This window comes from Rattus norvegicus, chromosome 2 (assembly GCF_036323735.1).
Source record: "Rattus norvegicus strain BN/NHsdMcwi chromosome 2, GRCr8, whole genome shotgun sequence".
In the NCBI taxonomy this organism is placed as follows: Eukaryota; Metazoa; Chordata; class Mammalia; order Rodentia; family Muridae; genus Rattus; species Rattus norvegicus.
In genome coordinates, this window is record NC_086020.1 from 32,836,157 (window position 1) to 32,857,190 (window position 21,034).

General features: G+C 45.7%; 2 long non-coding RNA genes across 4 annotated transcripts in view; one reads left to right on the plus strand and one right to left on the minus strand.

Annotated features, from left to right (window-relative positions):
- LOC102553770 (uncharacterized) overlaps nt 1-4,246 on the plus strand; it is a 37,984-nt gene extending 33,738 nt beyond the window's left edge. For all 3 annotated transcript variants that reach the window (XR_001836555.3, XR_005500541.1, XR_590849.3), the window contains one exon: nt 3,846-4,246. This is a non-coding gene — a long non-coding RNA (uncharacterized LOC102553770). The remainder of the gene's footprint in view (nt 1-3,845) is intronic.
- Nucleotides 4,247-6,863: 2,617 nt separating this feature from the next.
- LOC120100685 (uncharacterized) lies at nt 6,864-8,221 on the minus strand. The gene is made up of 2 exons (XR_005500543.2): nt 8,124-8,221; nt 6,864-7,661 (listed from the first exon to the last, which is right to left on the minus strand). It is a non-coding gene; the product is annotated as an uncharacterized LOC120100685 (long non-coding RNA).
- Nucleotides 8,222-21,034: the final 12,813 nt, after the last annotated feature.

Sequence of the window (21,034 nt, forward strand, 5' to 3'; positions counted from 1 at the left end):
GCTTTGTACTCGATGTTCTCTCGATTCAGAAAGCTTTCCCTAACTCCTTTAGGCTTCAGGCCTCAATTCCAATATATGAGCTTATAGGAAGAATTCCCTCTGCTCAGTCCTGAGTAGAGTGTCCTCTGGGCCCCCAGAGCCCTGTTCTTTGATACCACATGTACCAGACCTCAGGGGGTCAAAGACAGGCATTTTATCATCTTTGTAGTTGCAGCGTGACCCACACATCCACGAAACTTGGCCTATAGAAGATGCTCAATGGACCTCAGTCTGGTAGGGCACTCCCCTAATTCTAGCACTGTGGGAAGTGTAAACGTGAGTATGATGACATCATTCTTGACATCACTGTGGCCTATAGAAGACTCTATCTCAAAGGACAAAGACTCAACTGTGGGAAAACCCTGCTAATTAAGGCCGAAGTCTACCAGTGTCTGGATAGCCTTCTGGGATCAGTGCAAAATGGCGGACTCCCTTTACTATCAAGGCCTTCCCTTCTCTGATCTTAACCTATAACACCTCTACCTGCAGAGGGCCATATACCCTTAGTTAGGCTCCAGGTTAAAGTTCTTTCCCCCAATAAGAATGTATTCAGCTAACACCTGAGATCCCTGGCATGCCTCCCCATGCTAATGATGCATCTCAATACCTCAAGCTTTCAGCCAATGACATTTGCCCACCCTGGATATTCCTACCCCCTTAACCCAAAACTATATAACTCTGAATCACTCTGAGAAAAGCTGATCCGTCTTCCCACAACTGGGCCCAGTGTGTCTTTATCACCCACCCCACCCCACCCCCCAATCCATCATCTCTGCTCCATTTGCCTGAGCGGACCAGTATTGGCCAACAATCCCCCCAGGGGCAGGGAGGCCACTCAATGAAAGGATGGGTGGAGAGGAGTGAATGGATAGGTGAATGCAAATGATTATGAAAATAACTGAAAACTGGGCTATAGTTGAAGTCATTAAGGAAGCTGTCTGACCAATTCCTCTAGGAATAGAAATAACACGCAAAGTGGTCCCAAAGAACCTCAGCTAAGAAAAAAATCTGCGGGTGACCCAGGGGAGAAACACACTCCACAGACAGGAGGTATGTTCAGGTGGTCGTGAGAAATTCAGAAAATAATGGCTTCTGGGTAAAGCTGTTTCTATACTCACATTCAAAAGAGAAGCAGAGGGCCTAAGTTTTTAACCAGCTCACACTTCACACCAAGGCACAGAATCCCTGACAAGAACCTTCTAAAAATATCTAAGCACTTGCTTTGTTGGTGGTGGTTTGTGGTTTGTTTGTTTGTTTGCTTAGTTTTGGGGTTTTTGTTTGTTTGTTTGTTTGTTTTGTTTTGTTTTTGTGATAGGTTCTCATGTAACCCAGACTGGCCTACAACTGGCTAGATCGCCAAGGATGACCTTGACCTCATTTTCCTGTCTGCATCTCCCAAGTGTGATTCAAGTGAGGTCATGTGTGTGCTATCATGCCCAGCTTTGGGCGCCTGTTTTGATGAGAACAAACAAAGCCATGGTTAGTCAGTATTTTTCAGAATCAGAAAGTTGTTGAAAATTATAGTTAAGCTCTCTACTGAGACCCAGATACTAAGGAAACTCACAAGGTGCACCCACAACCATGAGGATGACGGTCCAGATCCTACTCCTCAGGCATTGAGCTTCCTTTCCCAGAACTTGAATATGACACACATTCCCATGTTTCCTCTTTCATCATACCAAGTCCCTGTTCTCTGCTCTAGCTTGGAGCAATTCAGAAAAAGCTGCCAGAGGCAACCTCTGGAGGCTAGAGAATAAAGACAGACTCTACAGCTCCCTATGGGGCTGAGTGTGAGAGCTCTTCCTCCTCTTTTCCTCTTCTGCTCATGACCAGTCGGCTGCCCTGGGGAACTTCATTTTTAGAGCCAGGAGGACTTAGTAAAAGGTTGGTGCATCTGCTGTTACCTGGATCTGGAAGACTTTCCATGAGGACCTATGTCTAACTTCCAACTTCTGTTCCAACATTAGCTCGGGACACCCTCTGAAACACTTGTGATAAGTTGGCCAACACTTGCCACCCACTCTCTTTGCACAACGCCTCCTCATTTTGTGTCTGAAGGATGAGTCAGAGAGGGAGTCATTTGGGCTTCTGAAAATCTCACATGGCCCCTTGCTATGGTGTGCGATGCTCCTCAAAAGTCCAGGTGTTAAGGCGGTCTTTAGGACACTTCACCATTAGACGGTGGCGAGGTCTGCCAAGGGGGTGTTACGTCACTGGATCATGTGCTTAAAGAGGATTGCAGGGCCTCAGTTTCTTCCTCTTCTGTGCCATGAAGTAAAGAACTTTGCCACATGCCACTGTCACCATCTGCTGCTTCACTCATGGTAGGTCCCAAAGGAGTGGGGCCAAGCAACCGTGGGTAAGCCCTCCCAGACTGTGAGCCTGAGCAACCGTTTTCTCTCCATGAGGTGTTTGTTTTCTCCAGTCACAAAAAGCTCACACACCATGCAACCCTCACCCTTTATCATCTGCAACTGGATTATTTTCCTAGGATGTCATGTTTAAAAAAAAATGGCGCTGGTCTCTCTGCTGTGAGTCTTGACTGACAGCAGTGGTGTGCCTCTGTTTCACAAGGAAACCCTGTAATGTTGTTATGGTTGTACAAGGCTCCTGTTGACACTGTGAGGAGAGCGGCTGTGCAGTGAAGCATTGTGCTAGGACCATTAGCTGCCCCTCAGAAGCTGTTCTCCTCTTGCTTTATTACAAAACAAATAAAAATTTTTAAAAAAAAGCTACCTCCCCAGACATAATCAGAAACTCTTTTTTGTAATGAACATGGATGAACTCAGAGACATAGGTCTGGGCAAGCTGCTAAAAGCAATGACATCCTCAGCCCTAACCAGGATAGCCATATCGCTCCCTGTGGTGGTTTGAATATGCTTGGCCTATAGGAATTGGTACTATTAGGAGGTGAGGCAGTATTGGAAGGAGTTGTGGCCTTGTTGAAGAAAGGGTGTCATGATCAGGGTGGGCTTTGAGGTCTCAATGCTTGAGCTCTGCCCAGTGCGGAAGAGAGCCTCCTCCTGGCTGCCTACAGAAGCCAGTTTTCTCCTGGCTGCCTTCAGATCAAGATATAGAACTCTTGACTCTTCCAGCACACGTCTACCTGCAGGCTGCCATGCTTCTTGCCATGATGATACTGGACTAAACCTCTAAACTGTAAGCCAGAAATGTTTTGCTTTTAAGAGTTGTCTTAGTCACGGTGTTTCTTCACAGCAATAAAACCCAAACTAAGACACCTACTTCTAAAGTTTGAAGCTCTCGCGGGAAATGGAGCAGAAAAAAAAATGTAAATACAGGAGGTTGACGAAAGGGGTTGTGAAGTGCTGTCCTCTGGGCATGGCCTCACAGCATCTGTGGGGACTTGCAACATGTCTCAAGAAGGCCAGGTCCTATCATCAGAGAATCATGATCAGAAGGGGACTCATGGGGCCCCACCCTTTTCTGCTGAACTATTAGAAGCCACTGGATTCTGAGGGTAATCATTGTCTTCAGTTCTGAACCACTGAGGAATCCATCAGGCCCCAATGAATATTTCCAAAGCCATGCTCACACAGATGATCCTGGTTAAACTCGTGGGTCCCCAAAGGAACAACAAATGAACGTCATGACTGTATCGAAGGGATTTGAGGAGAGGAGGATGGATGAGAGGGGTGGAAGAGAGAGCGAGAGTTACAACAATCAGGATGTCCTCTCTATATTTAGGAAACTATCAGACGCCAAACAATAAATGTTATTTTAACAATAGCTGGGTTCACATTGTTCTATGTGGTTTTATTTTGTCATTTGTTTGTTTCTGTTTTCAGGTTAAAGGCCTACCTTTTCTCAATCCCCTTGCTACCAGAATAGTCATATGACTACATACCAGTCAATGGAATATGGATGGAGTAATGGACCCCCAAATTGTATCCTGAGAAGAAAGGGAGCAGCCTCTACATTCCCTGCCCTTTCCCCGCTCATCTGAACGTAAGGCAGAGACTTGGCAATCCACATTTGACCTTGCCGACCCCCACAGACCTACAGTAGAGCAGCAAGGTGGAAGGACCCCAGAACCTGACATCAGACAGCTGCCAGGCCAACCCTAGACTGTTCCCCTCCAGATTGTTATATGAGGAAGAAATTAGATTCTCTCTCGCTTAAGCCATGATCATCTGATTCCCTGCAATAGCAGTCAACCTGTAACCCAATAGAATCTGGAATTACCATAGTTATTTGCTTACTGTATATTGTTCCTATCGCCTCCGGAATACAAGTTCTACGAGGGCAGGGACCTTGGTATACAACACAGATACAGCGAGCAATGAGAATGAATTAGACCATCCATGTTTGCTGCTGCGTGATGGGGGATACGAAAGCACACGTGGATTGTGTGTTTTCATTGTCCGGGTTTCTGTCCAGGCTTCGCTTGCCCCCAGCCTTCACTCCCAGGCAGAAGGATCCCCATCAATAGATCTCTAAGCACTCACTGCCTTGATCTTAAAGTTTTCCTGGCCTTTTCTCTGTGCTTTGAACATAAGTTTGAGAAAGTCTTTTAACACAAGGCCAGAGTTGAGAGTCCTCTGGGATGCCACATGGCATCTGGTCCTTCTTTAGGTCATTATCGTGGTGCTACAGTCCTCCCCTTTCATGGTGAACTATCCAAACATGAAAACCCAGGTTATCAACTATGCAATCTGCCCAGGGCCCTTGAGGCACTCTGAGGGCTGACTCGGGGTGATGTATGGCCGTGGGTTTAGAAAAACATCTGCCTTGGTTTACAGTTGTTACCATCTGATAGAAATATATACCCGAGCGCTGTTACGATCATAAATTTTATGGCTGACACATCACATTTAAAAAGCAAATAGACAGAACTGGGAGACTTTATCTTAAATGAAATAAGCCAACCATGAAAAAGATAAATATTGCATTTCCTTATTCATATGTGGATACTAGAAGAAAAAAAAAATTCCTGACCTGATGGAAGGAGAAAGTCAAATGGTGGTCACCAGAAGGTAGGAAAGAGTGGGAGAGGGGCAGAGGAAGACTGAGTAAGGGGGCACTAACTACAGTTAGACAGATTCAGTTAGACTACAGCACCGATGTAACCATGGTTACAACAGCTTAGCACTTTATAAAGGAGCAGAAGAGAAGATTTCACAGGCTCCCAATGCAAAGAAATGGAAAATGAAGCTATACATGCTAATTACTCCTATCCGACCACGCTACGTGTGTGCCAGTTTATTGCGCTGTACTCCATGGTCGTGTATAATTACTGTATCTCAATTAAAGACTTCAAAATATGGGGACTTAAAAAAAAACAATGAAACCATCGAAACCAATTGTAATAATCAATTATTTTCCGTTTGGGCATTTCATTCAGTCTCCTTGAAAATAACAAAACAGTCTAAGTGCATCTGTTTTCCATTCTGAGTATTTTGTACTTATAACTCAGAGCGACCACATTTCCAGTACTTACTGACCAAGAGTAAGTTCTAAATGTGTGCTAGACACGTGTAAGTTCAAACGCTCGAGTGTGCAGAAAATCGTCATAAGGCTGGCAGCTGTCATACTAGACAGTGTACATCTAGAGGGAAAGGTGTGGCTCAACGCTGTCTCATCATAGGCCAGTTACATAGGCATCATACAGTGCTCAAGACCTGCACCAGTCTCCCTGAGAGTCTGACCTTCGGTTTCCTGTGCTGCAGAATGGGGCTGATTACACCAGCCTCACGGTGTTTGGACACAGTTATAGAATGAATAGAAGAGAAAATGTGTTAAGTTTGCATATCTGTGTGTGTGTGTGTGTCCTACAAAAATATCTGCACCTCCACAAATGAGTATAAACTTTCCATTTCAAAACCTGAAAGCAAGTTCTAGCACATGCCTTTTGCTATTCCTCGACATTGAGAACCATTATTTTGCAAAAGGCAAAAGAAGGGCTTCCCTTCTCCACCAAGGGACATGTACTGTTTGCCTCTGTCCTTGTCCTTGTCCTCAGAGCCCGGAGGACTCTAGGGTGAGAGCTCTCAGCTATACCGCGTTGCATAATCCATGAGCAGTGGGTTGACACATCTTCTCCTGAAAGATTAAACTGAAGTCCAATGCAGTAAGAGGGCCATGTCTTTGTTCTCCACACTGTAGGAATGGTTCTTCTCTCCTAAGGGAAGTGGGAGGCCAAGAAAACAAACTGGTAGGCCCAGTCCCTTGGACATCTCTGCCTAAGAAACAGAGCCAGGCCCTCTACACGAGCAGCACACCCACCTGCACGCACCGTGTCCACACTCACTCAGGTCTGCATACATGCTTGTGCACGGCTGCTGAAGGCAGGTCCCCATAGTGCCTTGCTTGCAGTCAGACCTTAACCCCAAACCCTTCAAGAATATGAAGCAGACCACAGCTCTCCTCCCACAAACAAAACCACAGCTGAGAGGCAGCAGCGAATTCCTGCCTAAGGACACTCATCTCCTGGCTGATTAAATAAACAAAGCTTAATTAAATTAAAGCAGGATCAGAACCTGCCTCTGCTATGCTGGTCCAGCAGAGTCCCTTGTGACTCTCTCATTTCCATAAATGAATGATTGTCCCGCCTGCTTTGGGTTTTGTCCTACAGAGAAAGAGACCCTGACTGGGATAGGGGCCCCTTGCTAACAAACAGTCAGAGGAGAGCAGTTAGGGGGTATTTTTACTCCAAGGACCAGGAGATTCTGGAAGCTTTAATTTGTACATGACTGGGACAAGGGGTGGGGTTGAGCATCATGTGAGGTTGCCCAGCACAGAAATGTGCTGGGGGCTGTTAGTTTTAGTGTGAATCCATGTCAAATATAAAATAGATGTATTATTAGAATTAATTTCACTAGTTTAATTTTGCTTTTAAAAAAACTGCATTTTGAGGTTGCTGAGAACTAGTAATTATGCATAGTTATGGGGTACAGTGCGTTAAGCTGATACAAGCATATGATGATCGAATGGGAATAATGAACACTTACAGCGACTCAAAGTTTTATCATGTGTTTGCATTCGGAGCCTTGCCACTGAAAGCCACGGGGTGCTGTAGCTCAGAGACAGCTTGTGGAAGGAATAGGGAGAGTGAGAAAGAGGCTGACTGGGAAGGAGACTGAGCCAGCGCAGAAAACTCAGCCCGGGCTGGGGGGCGGGGCTGGGGGCTGGGGTGGGGCTGCTGCCAGGAGTCAGTCAGGAGAAACAAAACAGGGATTCAAAATAGCCTTCTCATGAGGAGCCAGAGAGTGTGAAATGGCAACTGTGTAAGCCCTAAGGAGCCGCTGGGCTGCGGTTTCTCAGCAGGGCAGGCTTCCTTTGCCTCCAGCAGCCAAGCCTAGAGGAGGCCACAGGGTAGGGGCTCCCGGCACCGCAGGGCAGCTCCGTCTGGCGCACTTCCCTTCAGTCCTGTTTATGTCGCTATGTGACCACCTGTGCTACAGCCAAGGTCACGGGAGATGACAAAATCCCCTAGACACGCCTCCGTACAAATTTTAGGTCCGGAAAAGAACTGTTCAAAACGGCCTGGTCTTTGTCTCTGGCAAGCAAGGGGCACCTTGGAGCCTAGAGTGGAGGTGGGAAAGGGGCGGTGTCTCTTTCTTCTCCCCTCTTTCCAAGGCGTTGATCTTGGCTTTGTTCGTTTTCTGTTGGAAAGGAAAGAGCAAAGAGACGAACTACCCAGGTTGTAAGCTCCAGTTGGAACATCTTTGGGGAGGGAAGTTGAAACTAACGGTCAAGCGTGGCTTTCCTTATCCAAGCTGGGGTCAGTACAGCCCAGAAATGTGAGGTGGGAGTGTGTGCGCCATCTATCACTGCCCCACCGCGTGCCCCTAACATTTCTCCATTCAAATGTACCATCATCGGCAGGGCTCATGCTCAAATTTCTTCCAGATCCCATCTCATGTCTCCTTATATATGCTCCTTGAACTCCACTTTGACTGTCAGTTAGCTTATCTCTCCTGTTCATCTTCCCCACCAACTCAAACTTTTAGCAACAGTTGCAGGCTCGCTCACCAGCTTCTCCTGCAAGCCCTCACCTGAGCCTGGAATGTTTTCTAGTAACCGTCTGAGAATGGTAGGCACCTGTTCTTGTCTCAAGCACTTACCCCCAAATGAAGCTTTCAAGACACCTTTCTGTCCAGCCTCCCCGAAGTCTCCAGGGTGGTATGGACTAAATGAGGAAGTACAGTCATTAGACATGGCGGGGGGAGGGGGGAGGGGGGACGGGACCACTCTACCCTTCTAGGGAAGTGGCAAATGTCATGGTTTTCTCTACGCACTGACTACATTACAGAGCCACGCAAAGTGGCAGACACCACAGCCAATTTTATCTCTTCTCCAGAGAATTCTGGCAAAAAAAAAAAAAAAAAAAAAAAAAAAAAAAAAAAAAAAAAACCTTAGCATTTTAAAATCTTAAGCAGATGGGAGAGCATTAAGTAGGGACTGAGTAGGGGAGACAACGGAGAAAACCACAGAGCACAGGAATGTAGGGAGTGAGAGTGGAGATAGTCCCTAATTGGAAATCAGTGTGTAAAGTGTTCTCCCTGACATCGCTTTGCAGCTTCCCAGCTTGACCAACGCCTGGTCAGGAGCTTACATCCCAGTCTTGAAAAGGAGGAGTCTTAAAGTACAACTGGAGTTTCACTTGTCTTTACATGACTTGTCTTCACATTTACTCAAAATGTAAATTCAAGTGATCTTTTGGAAGAGCTGGGTGTTAGCACCGGTTTATTGCTCTGCAGAGCGGACCCTTCTCTACCGGGTAAAGACTCTCAAAGTGACTGTCTCTCACTTAGAGCCGAGGCCCCCACCATAGTCAACAAACTCATCCACTAACGTAGGCCCCTCAACAGCCAACCTTAGGGTCTTATTCATAAGCATCCAATTCCCCTAGGTTTGTAAGAGAAGCCAAAAAAAAACAGAACAGGAAGACCAAGAGGAGTAAAAGGTAAAACGATCTTGGAGGAAAAGTAAAGGCTAGGAAAGATCGGGTGAATGGGCTGCGTGAGTTCATCTTGGGAGATGTGAAGCTGCCCGAAGAAATCAAAACACAGAAAACAGATCGTCAGAGAAAGAGAGACTGTCTCAGACGGTCACAGAGAGAAAGGGAGACTCACCACTCGGTTTTCAGATAAAAGAATAGGTCAGGGCTGCAGCACTTGGGAGAGCAGGCCCTGCAGCTCGGCTGGCTCTGAGGATATGAGAGCAGGGAAATTTTCCCAGCCCCTCACTTGCTGTAGCATTGAGTGGGTTAGCGAGGGCAGTGCTGGGTGGTACAGGTGTGAGAGCCACTGAGCTGACCAGCTCACCTACCGCCCAGGCCAGATCCAGGGCTTTGAGTTGGCTCACCCCAACATCTACCCCATCTATGAGCTCCTGGAGCGCATGAAGGGGCTGGTTCTGCAGCTCCAAAGCTTCAAGATCTCCATGACACAGGGCAACAACAGGATGTCCAAGAGGAGTCCCCGTGGGATGTCCAAGAGGAGTCCCCGTGGGGATCCAATATTGACAGTGCAGCAGAAGCCAGAGGCCTTGAACCAGTCACTGCAGTGAATATTTACAAGTAAAGATGTGTGGACAAAAGGGTGTGCTGTGGGACACACTGTAACACACTGCAGCTTCCACAGTGATATTTTTTTTCTTTTGGCTGGGAAGTTGGAAGGGTAGAGGGCAGATACAAAGGGAGAGGGAGATGAGTGGGATTGGGATGCATGATATGAAATTTACAAAGAATCAATAAAAAGTTTTTTTTTTATAAAAAATAGGTCTGTATTCTTAAAAATACGCCAAAACGTAGACCCTTAAGACCAAGAGGGGAAAGTGACAGAAATAAGAACAGGTTCATAGGAGCGATTTCACTAGGAGAATCCCCAGAAAGATGCACAGAGGACGGGAAGCAGGCTGGTGACAATGGGAAATGAGTTCAGTCCCCAGGGCAGAAGGAGATGCTCTTCCAGGTGGACATATCATGGACGCGTCAGAGCACTCCACTCTATGAGCTTCTGTTTGAGCACACCAACCCCTGTGACACGGCTGGAAGATCAAGAACAAACATCCACCAGAGAAACTCACGGAGAGAGAAGAAAAGTGGGTTGTGGCTAGACAGGTACAGATGTATCACAGTGCGATGGGAGAGAGCATCTCTGATCTACTATGATGTCTTAGCTTCCGGACGGCATGAACTGACACACGCACTCAGTATAAACCATGTTTCAAGTGTCCAGACAGTGGGTCTACCTTTTTTCACCTTTAATACATTACTCAACACTTCAAGAAAGAGTCTATTGCCAGATAGTTTTGCCGGATTGTAGCTAATTAAATGTTCTGTACACCTTTCAAATAGGCGTTCAGTAGGTTAGGTGCACTAAACGCAGTCCAACTTGTGATAGTTTCATTTCATTACGTATACAGCATTCTGCCTACAGGCCTGCAGGCCAGAAGAGGGCACCAAACCCCATCACAGGTGGTTGTGAGCCACCATGTGGTTGCTGGGAATTGAACTCAGAACCTCCGGAAGAGCAGCCAGTGCTCTCAGCTTCTGAGCCATCCCTCCAGCCCCATCATGGCCCTCTATAAGTTAAAGAGTATGTGTCTACTAACAGAAATGCCCTGGGAGGATATTGACTTAACTACTTCCTGCTGGACAAATGCCTTCTACAAGGCTTAGGAAATAGGCAGAGAAAGGTGGTGTGGGAAACCAAGAGCCGAGTCAAGGTTCTGAAGGAACAGCTCGACTCAAGCACAGCTGACCCTGTTTCTGGGCTGTGCGTATAACACTCAACACTTCGGTTTCTCTGTTACAACCGAACTCTACCCGCCCTAGACTCAGAACGCTAGATGAAGCATTGAACTGACTGATTATAAGCACTTACTGCTACCGAACCTTCAAGGGAGCTGGACCCCTTCTGCTCGACATCACTTACCCAAAGGTGGTTGATTTAGGTCTCAGGTGCCAAAGTAGAAAATCGTTATTAGGTGACTACAGCCTACTCTCCTGAACCTCCATCACCTTCATGGTCTCTCGTTCTAAAACACACATTCAAATGTTTATGCCTATCTTGTGCTATTTTTATCCCTTTGGGAATGCCAGACTCTCAACAACTCACAAATTTCCGGGCTTTAGCGTAACACCTTACTGATTTTTGCAGCTTATAAGCTAACATACTCTGCACAACAATTGGATAGAGAGAAATGGAAAATTATGTATTTACATGTGTGTGTGTGTGTGTGTGTGTGTGTGTACATATACACTGTGGTGGTTCGAATGAAAATGGCCAGATAGGGAGTGGCCCTACTAGGAGGTGTGGCTTTGTTGGAGTGGGTGTGGCCTTATTGGGGAAGTGTGTCATGGTGGGTGGGCTTTGAGGTTTCAGAAGCTCAAGTCAGGCCCAGTGGCTCACTCCTTCTTTCTGCTGCCTGCAGATCTGGATGTAGAGCTCTAAGCTACCTCTCCAACACCATGTCTGACTGCAGGCTGCCATGCTTCCCATGATGATAATGGACCAATCCTCTGAAACTGTAAGCCAGCCCCAGTTAAATCTTTCCTTTATAAGAGTTGCCATGGTTATGGGTGTCTCCTCACAGCAATAAAACACTAGCACACACACACACACACAGACAGACACACACACACACATTCATCATAGCAAGAAAAGAAAGAAATTTGAGCAAGCATTTGTCTTCATTGCTGCAGCTGGTCACAAGGCCATATGAACTTTCTCCTCCTCCACTGTGAAGGGTAACAATCACATAGTAGGTGGGAAAAGTAAGTGTAAGCCAGCAATAAGAGTCTAATCCAGTGAGAACAAAGCACCACCCTCCACACGACAGAGATTCCAAAGCACTACCCTGCCACATGGAGCCCATCTGGGCCTTTCTAGGCACCGCATTGAAGTTTCAGGGCTGTGCTCTCGGCTCCAGCTCGACAAAGTGGCAGGCTTTATGAATGAAACTGATCCTGCTAATCCACCGTGAGAACCCCTTACAGCAGGGAGGACAGGCACAGCCGACTGAGGACCGCTCTGACAGTCCACCTTGGTGTTAAGCTTTCTGTGAGCATCCCTGACTTCATCACTGGTCCCACCCCTTACACTCTCGTTTCCACCCTGAATCCTTTCCCTCCCAGAAGTGTTGAGCCAAAGGCTGTCCCTGACAGACCTTCTGCCCCATCCACATCCATCCCAGAGTATACTGCGTAAAAACACTCTCAACCTACGTGCTTTTCCTTAAAATAATTCAACAGATACTTAGCGTCTCTGTCACCTTAAACATCTAGGGTATCAAACACTCCCTAGCTGAGGACACTTATGGAAGACAGTTAACCACGTTGTAAGAGATGGAACACTGACTCATCAGGGAAATGTTGAAGCACATGAGCTCTAAGGTGTTTCCCTGGCCATATAAAACTATATTTGTGGGGCTGGGGATTTAGCTCAGTGGTAGAGTGCTTACCTAGGAAGCACAAGGCCCTGGGTTCGGTCCCCAGCTCCGAAAAAAAAGAACCAAAAAAAAAAAAAAACTATATTTGTATCACAACACTATATATACTCGTATCTGTAAGAAGAAATCACTTTTCTCATGGCTAGGAACTGGATGTGAAACTAAAAATGGTAAAAGTCTTCCTCTGGGGTCCAGAGACCAAGGGAAGGGGAATGAGCCAAGTGTCAAACTAAAGACGGTCAAGTAGGGCTTGGTGTTCTCGGCTAGACAACCGTGGACTAGTCTGAGGGCTGTACCAGAGCCACACAAAGGGCAGGTACTCTAAGCGGCCAGAGCTTTATTGGGGTATCTCATTGCACATTATCATGGTAAGAGAAAACCTGGGGAAGGAAAGGTCACTGCTTCATGGGTGATGGTACCAGAGGGGCCATGATTAAAGAAACAAAATAGCAAGACTGGTAGAAGGAGGAAGAGGAGAGGAGGAGGAGGAGGTGGGGAGAGATGGTGGTGGTGGTGTTGGTAGTGGAGTGTGTGTATGTCTGTATGTGCGTGTGCGTGCGTGTGCGTGCGTGTGTGCGTGCATGCATGGTGTGTGTGTGCATGTGACACGTACGTATGTATGTGTGTGCAGAGGGAGGTGGATCATGGGTATTTGTTTCTCAGAATGAACAAAGTTTGAGAAAATCTTTGTGTTCCGTGAGGCTGCTTACCTAAGGCTCCATTCTGCAATGGAGCCTTCTTAATGGCGGATAAATGGATCAGTTTCATTCATAAAGCCTGCCCCTTTGTCAAGCTGGAACCGAGAGCACAGCCCTGAGACTCCAGTGTGGTGCCTAGAAGCGCCCAGATGGGCTCCATGTGGCAGGGTAGTGCTTTGGAATCTCTGTCGTGTGGAGGGTGGTGCTTTGTTCTCACTGGAATAACTCTTATTTCTAGTTTACATTTGCTTTTTCTACCTACGGTACAATGGCTACCACTGAGGCCAAGGAAGCCTGGCCTTTATATACACAATAGGCACTGGGAATACTGGCTCTATATTGGGCTTTCATTAAACAGGTTTTTTTGTTTTTTGGTTTTTTTTTAAGTAGAGCCTTGCAAGATTCATGCCTAAGTGGTTCCAAACATATGCCACAAGTCTCTCAACAAATGAATTGCATATCGGCCTTCATATCTAAATTAAGTAAAGTTGAATATATTTAAATGTTAAGTTTCCCATTCATATCTATCCCACTGCAAATGAAGGATAGCCACACGTGCAAAGCAGAGCTGGACTCTAAGAACTTTCAGCTTACATCCCTTGTGCTAAAAACTGTGGCTCTGATCCTTAAGGGACTCGTATCCTCACTCCAATCTGGAAAGCCTATGTTCATTCAGGTCACTGCAAACTAATCAACAGGCAACTTAGGAAGAGATATGCGTACAGATCCCTGGTTCTAGCACGAAATCTTTGGAGAGCCCAGGAGAAGGAGGGAGAGAGTTGAAAAAGAGAGGGGGGGAGGGAGAGAGGAGAAGGAAGAGGGAAAAAGAGGGGGAAGAAGGAGGGGGGAAGGACCAAAGATCTACACACTGCAGAAACTAAGAGGTGTCACAAGACTGGCTCCTCTGTAGCGGCCATCTTCCCTTACCGAAAGTCTCAACCTTAAATTCCAAAAAGGTAAGAATGCGCTAGTTCACTAACAAAATTCACCACAATCCTACCAATCCCAGATCCTGTGGCTTCTTTAAAAGTTCAAACATTAGTTCTAGAGGTGGTTAATGGGTAAAGTTTTTGGCACACAGTATGAAGATCTGAGTTCAGGACCCACATAGATGCAGGCTTGGTAGCTCCCGTCTATAGCCAAGCACTCCAACTGTAAGAGGTGAAAAGCAGAGCTAGGATGCCAAGAATCTGGCTTGTGCAGTACTGAAAAAGAGCCCCTGTCTGGGATGAGGTGGAAGGTGAGTTCTGATGTCTCAGGCTGTCCTGTGACCCCCATGGTCTCTGGTGCCGGCCACCGGCACTCAAACACTGTTAGGGGCTCGCATCTTACCGAGAGTTGATCTCGTCTGAGATCAACAAAGAGGTCAAGATCTCTCAGGTACAGAAGAAAGATGGTAGTTTAGAAATAGCTCCTACTAGATCTGCTAACTCCATTACAATGAGCAAGGTGTGACTCAGGAGTCCGGGGGGAAAACTGTGGACAGGATGAGGTCGGGGGCAATGGGGGGCAGATCAGAAAATAGAGGCGGGGCAGGACAGGGAAAGGAGGCTCCCTGGTAACACGGACACCTTTTTTCCTCCCTTATCTCTTTGTTACTTTCTTCTTTCAAGTTCTTTTTTTCTTTTCCACATGTCTTCCTCCTCCTCCTTCTCCTCCTCTTTCCCCCTTGCCTCTCCCCTCATCCCCACCTCTTCTTCCCCTGTCCTTGAATACCCTGCTCAGCTCTACCAAGGCTCTGTTCTCTCTCCCAGTGAGCTCGCTGGTACTTAGAACAAACCCAGCAACATTCTGAGTTAAATTTCCTCTCTGAAATCTACCGCTGTGATTAGCACTTTTTAAATAATGAGTTTCTAATTCCAGGTCAGTAGATGTAGTTTCTGGGTTGCAGTGTTCCCGGTAAGACTTGAAAACATTAGTTTGTTGGAAATAAATAAAAATGTTGACCTTCTTCCATTTAAATATAGTCTCTTACCAGGAAACAAACCACAGGCATTTTGATCCATGCAGAGGCCAGACTTACAGCAGACTGATTAAAACACTAACCCGTCAACTCAAAAACCCCCTTTGTAACAGCAAACAACCTCAGGAACTGCAGGCCATGTGTTAAATAAATCCCAAGAAATATTTTCTCCAGAACTGCAAGCTTTTCATGTCCAAGGCAGACAAGACAATGAACTTGATCTCCTGTCAGTTTCTTACTTACAAATGGAAGGGTGTTTTCTGCTACTGACACATGAAAATCCACAAACATCACATTCAGATTTGACGACTGTCCCTGGGTAAATTTTCAAGTGATTTAAGAAATGTCTCTAAGGGGGAGAGGGTGGTGGGGGGAGGCCTGGAGAGATGGTTCAGCGGTTAAGAGCACTGACTGCTCTTCCAGAGGTCCTGAGTTCAATTCCCAGCAACCACATGGTGACTCACCACCATCTGTAATGGGATCTGATGCCCTCTTCTGGTGTGTCTGAAGACAGTGATGATTGTGTACTCACATATATAAAATAAATGTTTTAAAAGAGAAATGTCTCTATGTAATCTGTGTAAAATGTTGCTTTAATGGGTTTCCCTGTCTTTTGTCTGGGTAGCCAATCAATGGGCTGCATCGCCTTAATGGATCTGGGGAATAGGGTCTCTTGTATCTCAAGCTGTCCTCAGACTACATAACCCAGGATGATCTTGAACTCCTATCCCTGTTGTGGCTATCCTTTGAGTACCGGAATCACAGGTGTGTGTCACCAAACCCAGTTTGCTCAATGCTGACACTGAACTCTGGGGCCTTGTACACAGTAGGCGCTTTACCAACTGAGTCATAGTTCTGGCTTGTGGGGTTTTTCTTTTTTAAGACTTTTTAAAATTATCATGTGCATGAATGTTTTGCCTGCATGGATATATATTCAGCACGTGCATGCCTGATTACCAAGGAGGTCAAAAGAGGGTGTCAGGTCCCCCAAAACTAAAGTTGTGCATGGTGGGTTCTGGGAAACAAACCTCGGTCCTCTCCAAAAGCAGCAGATGCTCTTAAGTGCTGAGCCATCTCTCTAGCCCCAGGTTTTTATTTTAATGTTTGTTCTTATTATTGATTACACACAGGAAAGCATAATAAGAGTGTTTTTTTACAAAGTAAGAGTTTTCTCACACTTTTACCGCCTCTACAAATCAAAATGTTTTTACTTCTTAGCTTTATAATGATGGGAGCTTCTGACACTGCTTCTGACTGGCACTGACGGTTTAATTATCCAAGTGAGCCCTCCTCAAACAGGAGCAGGAGTATTACCAGCTTTCCAGCTTGGGCATTTGAAACGGATAAAGTAGTTAGTGTATGCCAGAGCACAGCCCTCCACTGGTTCAGACTGGAATTTGCCTCCTGCCCGCCCGCTCAGCATACTGTGGTCCCAGCAGGGTTTTTCCCTCTCTAGCTCTCTGCCAGCTGGCACATACAGACGGTGGCATCAGTTAGAGGAATAAGGACAGGCTCTCCAGCTTTAGCGCTGAGACCCACCCCTCTGGCCAGTGCCCTTCTCTGCAGAATGTAAGTGGGCACAGCGGAGCTGCGGTGGACTGGGAAGCCCTAAAGTGAACTTGTCAATCAACCGGAAGGACATCTGGCTTTGGCACAACTGAGCTCTACTCTGCGCTCTACAGATGCGCTTGCAAAGTGCGCATGCGTGCGTGGGCTGTGCCGACCCTTGAGTTAGTAACAATGAGATCAATCCAACACAGGCAACATTCACAAAGGGGTGAGAAGAAGCGAGCTTGTAGTGCCCACCACATCTTACACACACACACACACACACACACACACACACACACACACACACACACACACACGATGATTAATAAACAGTGACTGCTCCAGCTACTCGCAGAACACAATAAACTTAATAAATTGTCTCAAATAAAGAGCATCCCAGGGGCTGGGGATTTAGCTCAGTGGTAGAGCGCTTGCCTAGCAAGTGCAAGGCCCTGGGTTCGGTCCTCAGCTCTGGAGAAAAAACAAAACAAAACAAAACAACAACAACAACAACAAAATCCCGGATCAACAGCACTGTCAGCAACCCAGGAGCCTCCCTCTCCCTTACATAAGCACTACCCTAAGTTCTAACACATAATAGAGCACCTCACAAAAGGGAGACAACACATTTAGCCTCAGTTTTTTGGTTTTTTTTTTTTTAAAGACTTATTATGTATACAACATTCTGCCTGCATGTACACCTACATACCAGAAGGGGGCGCCAGATCTCATTAGAGATGATTATGAGCCACCGTGTGGTTGCTGGGAATTGAACTCAGGACCTCTGGAAGAGCAAACAATGCTCTTAACCTCTGAGCCATCTCTCCAACCCCCTCACTGCCTCATTTTGAACGTATTTATATAGAATAGTATGGTACATGTGTTATCTGTGATGAAGCAGGATCTGAATGGATTCGTTTTTTAACTCCTGTATTTGATCGTACACATATATCATGCTTCTTTTGAAAGCTACTTGGGGTCTCTCCAGCTCTGATCTGTTTTAGCAATGCAGAGGTGAACTTTTTTTTTTTTTTAACATCTGTTGGTGTTTGTGCCTTTGTTAGTTTTGTAGGAATGAATTGTTAGCTTCTAAGTCAAATGTGTCTTTTAGTTTATTAGAAGTTGTCAGACTTTCCCCAAACTGGAATGGGAGATATCTTCTTATCATCTTTCTGGCAGTATGGGTTTCATTTCTTGGTGTTTTTAAGCATCCCAGACCAGTAAACAGCTAGAACAGCTCTTTACAATTTCTGTGTGCGTGTTGGATGTCCAGTTGTTTTATTCATTTTTTTTTTGGTTCTTTTTTTCGGAGCTGGGGATCGAACCCAGGGCCTTGCGCTTCCTAGGCAAGCACTCTACCACTGAGCTAAATCCCCAACCCCTGTTTTATTCATTTTTTATTACCTCATTCGTTCATTTGTATGTGTATGAGTGTTTTGCTTGAATGTATGCTTGTGCATTATGTGTGTGCCTGGTATCTGATGAGGCCAGAAAAGGGTGTTGGGTCAACTGAGAATAGAGTTAGTCTGTTGTAAGCCACCATGTGGGTGCTGAGAATGGAACCTGGGTCCTCTGGAAGATCAGACAGTGCTCTTACCTATGGAACTATCTTTCTAGGTCCCTCTTATTCATTTTGTACAAGCCTTTTTTGGGGGGGTGGGGGCTGGGTGTGGTAGCACACATCTTTAACTCGGCATCTGGGAGGCAGACACAGTGGATCAATGTGAACTCCATGGCGACCTGCTCTACATGGCAAGCTCTGGGGCACCCAGGTCTGCACAGAGAAACCCTGTCTCAAAAAAACAAAACAAACAGACAACAGCAAAAAACCAACAACAACAAAAATTCCTTTTCTTCTTAGTTTCTGGAACGAGCCCTTTGCCGTGTGTGCTGAGAGAACCCTCTCGCTCTGTGCTGCGCCTTCCCGATCCTTAATGCGTCCTTCAGATGAACATAACATGCTCATGTCCACACAGTGCAACTTCCCAGCCTTTGCTAACGTGTGCACTGTTCAGTGTCCCGCCTATCTTTGCTCACCCAAAGCCATCACAAAACAAAAAGTTGTTGTAGAACATCTAGAAGATTCTTTTCCTTTCCATATTTAGGCTAACCCTACCACCGCCAGCACTTGGAACTCATTTAGGGTATGTAGAGGATAAGACTTCTTTTGCTTTATTTTGTTTTGTTTCTAAATGCCGATGTAATTGGCCCAGCACCATTTATTCGACACAGCCTTTATTCCTGTTGGTCCAGAGTGCCACCTTTGCTGCAAATTATCTGCACGCTTGTGGACATGAAGATCTGTTTCTGTGCTTTATTCTAACCACCTCCACTTTTTAAAGCAAAAGAATGTCATCCTTGCACAAACATACTTTTTTTTTTTACTGCCAAGACTAGGACTTGAGAGCCAGTAAAATAAGTCCTCCGACTTTTTTGTTCAAGATTGTGCTATTTACTCATGACCAATTATAATTCCATATAAATTTTATGCCCAGCTCCTCCGTTTCTGCTAGACAGCTGCCGGGGTTTTGCACAAGAGTATATTGAACAGATCAGTTTACAGATAACTGACATCTTCGCTAAACTGGGTTATTTGCTCCATAAGAATCCTTCCTTAGGTTTTAATTAATCTCTCAACAATATTGATAGTTTTCAATGTGGAAGTCTTAGATATCTTTTATTAAGTCTTCGCTGGCTGTTTTGTGCACCTTGACATTACAGTAAGTGAAATGACTTTTTTTTTAGATTTATTTATTATTTATATAAATACACTGTCGCTGTCTGCAGACACACCAGAAGAGGGCATCGGATCTCATTACAGATGGTTGTGAGCCACCATGTGGTTGCTGGGAATTGAACTCGCGACCTCTGGAAGAACAGTAAGTGCTCTTAACCTCTGAGCCATCTCTCCAGCTCCATGAAATGACTTCTTAAAGTTAACTTTTTAATTTTGTAGTCCTGAAGTAGTGACCATATTTGTTTTTACATATTGTTCCTATAACTCGTGATCTTACCAAATTCACTTACTAATGTCACTAGTTTATCTGCAGATGTCTTTGTGGTTTCATCCTGGGGTTCCTCAGTTCTTACGAACACCAGTGATTCAATTTCACACCTCGCATGGTTCACTAATTTTTGTATGCTTGTTCTGTTTATCAGTGAGAAAGACAGTAAAAATTGCCCAGTGTGAATTTATCTGATATATCATCACCACCACCAACACCATCATCATCACCATCATCATCACCATCATCATCACCACCACCAACACCATCATCATCACCACCACCACCATCATCATCAACAACAACACCACCACCACCATCATCATCAACAACAACACCACCACCACCATCACCATCATCACCACCACCACCATCACCAACACCACTATCATCTAGTTTATTATGGAACTGGAATCAAATCCAAGGTTTTGTGCATGCCAGGCAAGTCCTTTACCACTGAGCAACATATGCACCCCCTCTACCACTATTTTTGCTAATTTTTATCTAGCCAATAAAGTTTGCAGGTATAAAAATACAGAGGGAGAGACAAACACGTTTGCTAATTATATGCTGGTGATATTATTTACCTAGAAACCCCAAGGAAATCAATGTTTTTAACGTCAGTTAAAAGCCAAGCTGCCAAGTTTGTTATCAGCAGTATTGGAGGTTAGAAAACTAATGGGTAGAAGTCAACGGTTAAAGCTATGAGTGTAGTGAGATTTCCTTTACATTAGCAAGAACGACAGTTAAAAAGATAACTTTCTCAGGAATAAATTTAGCAATAAAGATACAAGACCTATACCTTGAAAACAATCTTTAAAATATTCCAGAATGCAACAGAACATGCTTAAAAAACAGGAATGGCCCCCACTGATTTCTGTCCTCTCTCCCAGCCCTCACCTGCCCCCTCCCCACACCTGATCCCCATCCCTGTTCCCCTCCTCACCTCCCCTGCTACCCAGTTCCCTCTCTCCCTCCGCCTACGATGACTGTGTAGTTCCCGTTCTGAGTGAGATTCAAGCAGTCAGGACTTCTAGTGGAGGGAGGAAGATGTCAACCCCCACATGAAACCTTCGTCCCAAACCTTGCCCTGCCTACAAGATGCACAGGGATAGAGATGGAGCAGAGACTAAGGGAATAGCCAACCAATCCCATGGGAGAGAGCCAACCCCTGACATTATAAATGATACCCTGCTATGATTGCAGCCAGGAGCCTAGCATAGCTGTCTCCTGAGAGGTTTCACCCAGCGGTGGATGGAAGCAGACGCAGAAACCCACAGCCAAACATCATTCAGAGGAGTCTTGTGGACGAGCAGGGACATGATTGAGTGAACCAGAGGGGTCAAGGACACCCCAAGAAG